Source organism: Amblyomma maculatum, chromosome 4 (assembly GCF_055883805.1).
Source record: "Amblyomma maculatum isolate TAMU_Amacu chromosome 4, ASM5588380v1, whole genome shotgun sequence".
NCBI lineage: Eukaryota > Metazoa > Arthropoda > Arachnida > Ixodida > Ixodidae > Amblyomma > Amblyomma maculatum.
The window spans coordinates 114,377,202-114,384,273 of NC_139347.1; the positions used below are offsets into that span (position 1 = coordinate 114,377,202).

The 7,072-nt window shown below is 45.1% G+C and overlaps 1 long non-coding RNA gene across 1 annotated transcript; it reads right to left on the minus strand.

Annotated features, from left to right (window-relative positions):
• Nucleotides 1-5,494: 5,494 nt before the first annotated feature.
• On the minus strand, nucleotides 5,495-6,207 carry LOC146191991 (uncharacterized). The gene is made up of 2 exons (XR_014706380.1): nucleotides 6,073-6,207; nucleotides 5,495-5,637 (listed from the first exon to the last, which is right to left on the minus strand). It is a non-coding gene; the product is annotated as an uncharacterized LOC146191991 (long non-coding RNA).
• Between the last annotated feature and the right edge of the window lie 865 nt (nucleotides 6,208-7,072).

Sequence of the window (7,072 nt, forward strand, 5' to 3'; positions counted from 1 at the left end):
GCCGCCGCTCGTTTGCCGCGCATTGGGCCAGCATCGACTTGTCAGACTGGTTTATTCTCATTCGTTCTGCTTCGAGGTGCTCGCCGTCTGCCACCGATACTGCTTTTGGCGGGAAGAGTGACGCCGAAGCGCTGTGTTCGTCGCCCATGTCTAGTGATTTGGAAAGACCGAAAGAGAGTTATTCAAGCCAGCGGGCAGCATCGGCAGGAAGATCTGATAAATGCTTTGCTGAATGGCGATTTAGGGATGGTGCAGAAAACATGCGCTTCGAGGTAAGTTGCCCGTTTTCATCTTCATTGCTTGGAATGCAAAGACCTGCGTATTGCAAACGTAATTATTTATCGCCATTGTTAGTAAATTGTTGCCGAGCGTTTCCTGATCCTGACAAGAAGTAAATGCTGTAGAAATAATGCCAACTCTATTGAAGTGAAATTGAACAGAGTAAGCTGTAGAGCCATTTGCTACAAACATTAAGCTCAACGAAAACGACATGTTTTGAGAGGACAGTAGCACATGTCTTGTTGTCGCCTTTCTTTGTCCTGTGAAAATGCTGTTTTTGTTGGGCATAAACACCGCTGAAAGTAAAACGAACCTAACACAGTAAAAAATTATGCCTCGTGAGAAAGAAGCAATGTACCCTTTTTTCTTTTTTTTTTTTTTGAAATCAGGTTTGCACAAGTCTAATTAAATCATGTTTTTTCGCACGTGAGTACATCGCAGTTCTATCGTGTTTTTGTAATAATTTGTAGGCTTGTAGTAAACCCAAACCTTGTGGACATCTTTGTTATTTTTTGGCACCCGCAGTCCTAGAATGTTTTGTAGCGAACTGTAGGTTTGTAGTAAATTCAAACTTTTGCTGACATTTTTGTTATTTGTCGGGAACATATAAATTTTTCACAAACTTACTTCAAGACCGTATGAGCTGAGTTTTTGTGCTTTGTTTTGCATACAATTATTGGATACTAGTGCATCTCAGGCCTCGAGCTGCGCGCGTCTTTAGAAATATGTTTCTGTAATCTGTATGCAGTCCAAAAACTTCCTACAGCCTTGTCACAAACTGGAAATGATTTAGTCAAGTGAAACCAATTGCTGGGCTAGTTGGTGCATTTCACAGAAAAGGAAAGGTTCACAGCGCTAGCAAGTACGCACTCATAAATACAGCGTGTTGCACAATTAGAGGCGCGTTGTAGAATGCTTCTCCCAGCTAAACTGTGAAATCCTCGCAGTTCAAATTTTGCACATAAATGGCATTTTGTCGCTAGTATTTTTTAATACTAAATTTGTTTGGGGTACTTGCCTGATTCGATCAAAAGAAGTCAGATGTTCCCATCGCCTGCGGCGGCGGCGACGCCAGACGAGCCGCTGCCCCAGTGATGGGACTGGTGGCGCCACCTCATGCTGCTTACAACAACTCAAACCTTCTGCCAGAAACGTTCGCCCCATGTAAGCAGCATGCGGTGGCGCCACCAGTACCATCGCTGGGGCAGCGGCTCGTCTGGCGTCGCCGCCGCCGCAGGCGATGGGAACATCTGACTTCTTTTGATCGAATCAGGCAAGTACCCCAAACAAATTTAGTATTAAAAAATACTAGCGACAAAATGTGATTTCTGTGCTAAATTTGAACTGCAAGGATTCCGCGGTTTAGCTGGGAGAAGCATTCTACATCGCGCCTCTAATTGTGCAACGCCCTATAGACACACACAGAATGATAGAATAGACGCCGACTCCAACCTTTTTTTTTCGAAACGACAGCAAAATGAAACGTATGTTTTATTTTTTTTTAAGAAGTTTGGAGTCAGCGCCTGTCCTGTGTGTGTCTATTTGTGAGTGTGTATTTTTTAGCGCTGTGAACTTTCCTTTTTCTGGAAATGATTGTATAAAATATCCATCCCAAAATTTATATCTGTGTGTTTATATCTATCTTTTTGGAAGAGGCTTCGTTTTGGTGAAAGGCACTTACTAGCTTAGCATCTGGTGTTACTTGACTAAATCATTTCCAGTTTGCGACAAAGTTGTGGGAAGTTTTTGAACTGCATACAGATTTTTTTTTATGAAGTTTAATTTTGGTGTCCTTTCGAAACAGAAGATGCAGTCAGCGCCTTTCTTGTGTGTGTCTATTTGTTAGCGCTGTGAATCTCTCCTTTTCTAGAAATTATTCTATAAAATATCCATCCCAAAATGTATATCTGCTATCTATATTTATTTTTTAAAATTTCATTTTGTGAAATGAACCAACTAGCCTAGCAATTGTTTTTACTTGACTAAATCATTTCCAGTTCACGACAAGGTGTAGCAATGTTTTGAACTGCATATAGAATTCTTTATTTCAAAGAAGAAGTTTCATTGTGGTGTTTCGAAAAAAAAAAAGATATTCAGTGCCTGTCCTAGGTGTGTGTATTTGTTAGCGCTGTAAATCTTTTCTTTTCTGGAAACGATTGTAGAAAATACCCATCCCAAAATTTTTATCTGTGTGTGGTATCATAATTTTATGAATGTTGCTTTGTGTTTAGCAAAAACAAAACAGCCTGTAAATCTGAAAGCACCGGAATATATGAAATAAAGGTAATAATTTTCTGTGGAATTTAGGCGTGTTCAATAAATTGCGGACTTCATTATTTGAAAAAAAAAAAACAATTTCATAAGTTCGAAGTCTTTATTGCTCCCTTTTATTGTCATTGAAGAAGTGGTTTTAAAATATGTCAATTCTGTAATACTTGCAGATCACTTTGCTACTGAATGGCGGAACTTTTGCCTCCGCATGGTTGTGAAAGAATTGAAAGCCACATTTCCGGGTGAGGCCAGTAAGTATAAATTTGCTATAAAGTCATTAATGCCTTCTAATTTCATTACTTTCAATGTTGCATTTTAGGACATCTACCCAGCATTGCAGCGCGTCCGGATGAACCCTGATGACGCCGACGCAATATATGCTGGGTTTGAAGATATCAAGTTCGAATGCTGGACGTCATCGTGGGACTCACGCATGCCATTGAGAGCTACTGGATATTTAATGTCTGGCATTCAACGCGCAACGAAAACGTTTGCGCAGTGCTAGAGTATTTCTGCAGCCTAAGAAGCTCATCGCCACTATGCCCATTAGCTCTCAGGGCGATTTCTTCCATTGAAAAGAGCATAGCCACACTGACTCTAAATACGAATAAAGTGAGTATTTGTTGCCCGGAAATTTTGTCGTCATCATTGCTTGAAGAATGGTGCGAACAAGGTATAATTAGTTAGCATCTTGTTTGTAGATCAGCTCAATGTTGCAACGAACTTGAAGCCGATGACAATTGACCACCATATTACGAATAATATAATTAATTAGCAAATCTTTATTAAGATATTCAAAATTTTCAGAAATAATTTACCTATCGATGCATATATTGGCTCCATACAGGTAGCAATTGATACTAGGTTTCTGCCGCAGTAAGCACTAGGACCTATGTAGTGAGAACCTCTAGGCCATGTAGTATTTTATACTAAATAAAAGGTTGCACATTATACTACCTTTTCAATGGTAACCCATAATAAGAACTAGGTATATGTTGTAATAAGTACTACGACCTATGTAGTACGAATCTCTAGGTGCGGTAGTACTGCGTACTACTAGAAGGTAGCATATTCCACTACCCTTCAAAGGCAAAATATAATGGTTGGTGTTCACTAACCTACTACTAAGTGGCGCTAGTACTGTTCACTAACTTCCTGGGGTAGTAAATTTCACTAGCTGTATTTTTACTACCTCGAGTTACTAAGAAGGTAGTGATCTATGGGGCAAGTAAAAGGCTAGTAGTTACTTAGTGAATTCACCAACCATTTTTTTAAGAGTGTACGCGTACGCCATTGAGTACCGCCGGGGCAGCATGAATAAGGTGGCCGATGCTTTATCGCGCGCACCGTTTAACGCTGGCAGAAGCGCAGAAAAGGCGCAGACCAGCTTTGCTGAAAGCGGCGTCGCCGCTAGTGGAGAGGAGGAGAGGGCGGACGCGAGTGTCGCGCCCTGCGTAGTTAAAGAGAGAAAGGAGGCGGACAGAGTTGCCGCGCGGTGCTGCGAGAGAGAGAAGGCGCAGCAGCTGGTGGCGGCGACTACTCGCCTGCCAAGAAGCGAGGCAGAGAGAAATCTGTCATGGGGAGTAGCGGTCAGTAGGGAACAGCTAATTGAGGCCCAGAAAGCAGACGGTCTATGCCAGCGGGTGCTGACAGAGCTTGCTAGTAGTGCAGCTTGCACCGGGAACGCGGAGGGCAAGTACGACGCGTATCTGCTGGGCGATGACGGCTTACTGCTCCGCTACATCCCCCAACTTGACGAGGAAGAGGCGATTGCATCCCCCTTCCGAGTCGTGGTCCCGAGGAAGTACTTCCATGACTCAGCGCTGGCAGGCCATGGCAGCGGCAGTAAGACTTATGACAAGTTATGCCGTGTCGCGACCTGGCCAGGTATGAGAAAGGATGTGCTGGGCTACACCCGTACATGTCCTGTTTGTCAGGTAGCCAAGCCTCGGGCGGGGAAACCCGCTGGCATGATGAAACCGGTAGTTAGCAACTATCCGTGGCAAGTGGTCGCGTGCGATATCATGGGATCCCTCCCTCGCTCCGCGCGCGGACACCAATATATCCTGGTAATAACGGACCACTATTCCAAGTGGGTTGAGGTTTTCCCCCTTAGAAAGCTTGTGTCAGAACAGATTTGGGAGAAACTGTTGGAGACATTCACTCGTTTCGGTTTCCCTTCCGACCTCAGACAACCGACCTCAGACAATGCTTCGTATTTCACAAGCAAAGTCTTTGTTGATTCCTGTCGGGCGCTTCAAATCCGCCACAGGAAAACGAGTCCCTACCACGCTCAGAGCAACATAACCGAGAGAGTGAATCGGAATGTTGCGACGACCGAGCAGCACAGAGATTGGGACGCACGACTGTCCGAACTGGCTTTCGCCACTAGAACAACCGTGAACAAGTCGGTGGGTATGACACCTGCTTACTTGAATTTTGGGAAAGAGATCGCTCTTCCGCTAGAGAACGCCCTACTTGACGCGGCGGGGCCCGCGCCCCCTCCGCTTACGCAGTACGCGGCAAAGCTCCGCGAGCGCCTTGAGGCACCCTAGCAAAAAAATCCGATAGAAAACTAATAGCCTATCAGATTATTGATATTGGTTTTATAGGTCTGCCAGAGTATTGGTCTTATGGGTATTCTAGCCGATTGGTATTACAGGTCTACTGGAGTATTGGTTTTATAGGTCAATTGTTTACTGGTCGTATAGGCTATGGTTTTATCGGTCCTATGGCATCTGATAAACTGATAGGTCTGTAATGCTAGTACACCCATAGCTGTCAATAATCTGATAGACCTACAAAACCAGTAGGCTTCCTATTGGTTTTGTAGGCCCTATGGAATATTGGTCTCATCGAGTAGCTGCGGGTGTTTTACCTCTCCGAACACCTGAAAGGAGAGGGCAGCTATGTTCCATTTTCTAGGGATGAGTTACGCAGCAGGTGCATGTATACACATTTTATTCCACAATGACAGCGGCAACGCATACTGGCACATAATCCAAACATTGACTGCATCCAGGTAGCCCTCGATTCCAAGATTGCGGATTTCGGCCCGATGATGTAGTCTCTCGAATGCTAAGGCACCTGAAAGAAATAAAAAATTGCGTTACAGCTTGAAAAATAAGCGATTTCAAGAACGCGACACCACCATGACTTCAAAAAATCGGTCCACACATATACCGGCAACCGCGATTGCGCGCGTATTCATGCGGAGGCAGTTAGGAGAGGCGCCGCCATTACTGAACGCCGAGGTAGCTGCTGAACCAACATTCCGCCTTGCGCCTCACCACAGGTTCTGCCACTTAAACACAGTGCGCACGATATTCGAAAACAGATTAACGCTAAAAAGTTTCATCAATACTTTCAAGAAATCGTGCCGACAACTTTAAAACTCGACGACACCGCGCGATTCAAATTCCTTTGTTGGCGTGCAGGCAACGGCATTCTGCAACGCAAAGCCACATCATACACTGACAAAGTATAAACGTCAGCCCGAAGTTGCAAGTGATGCACACGCACCTGATCAAAAGCTGAACGTGCGCTGGAACGTTGATATCCTCGAGAAGCACCCCGAAAATCGGCGAAAACTTATAAACACAGGGCACCGACCGAACTGCCGCCCGATCAGCGATCGCGCCAGCGCCAATGCCTCTACGGAGCTGCGCATGCGCGCCCAGAGGAGAGGTGGAAAGGAGAATGAGAGAGGCCAGCACGGGAACGCTTGCGCGGGAGTGGGAGTGAGAGAAAGGAAATCTACCTCTCCGCTGCGAAGCGCCGCCGGCATCGCGCTACCGCGTCGGCAGCTCGAGCCGTACTCGTCGCGTGCTCGATGTCGACTACTCTCGCTTCGGCGGCGGTTGCAGCGTTGCAGTTGCTTGGACGCGCGCCTCTCAATCCATTTCACCGTCCTGCTCTGCACATGTAGGTGATTGTGACTGAGCTGGGCCCCGACAGAACCGTGCTATATCCGCGTGCTTTCTCATCTCCATTCAGTGATCCAGTAGCAACAGCGTCGCGCGTCCTACGGCTCCAACCGTGCGTAGTTTGTTGAGACCGCGCGCAGCGTTCTCAATTGTTATTGCGGCCAATATTGTACGTTACGGCAACACTCAATAAACGGGATGAATGCGTGAGTTTTGGGGATGTGTCCGAGATGGAAAAGGAAACAATGACAAAGACCTAAAATCTCCAACGTACTGATCCTGCATGCAAGACCCATAAACAGGCATGCTGATGTATCAGACACATGAACCAATATGTAGTAGTCTACAAGACAAGCATGTATCAGCCTATAAGATGTATGGGCTTCTGCACTGGTCTGATACTTTTCTTATACAACCCACCGATAAACCTATGAAACCAATGCTATTGCCTATAGGACAAATATGTACCAGTCTATAAGATTTATGAGTTTCTGAATAAGTCTCATAGAAATGCAGATAAAACACATAGAATACCTACAGAACCAATACCGATTCTTATAAAACCAATAACGCACCCTATTGGTCTTTTTTGCTAG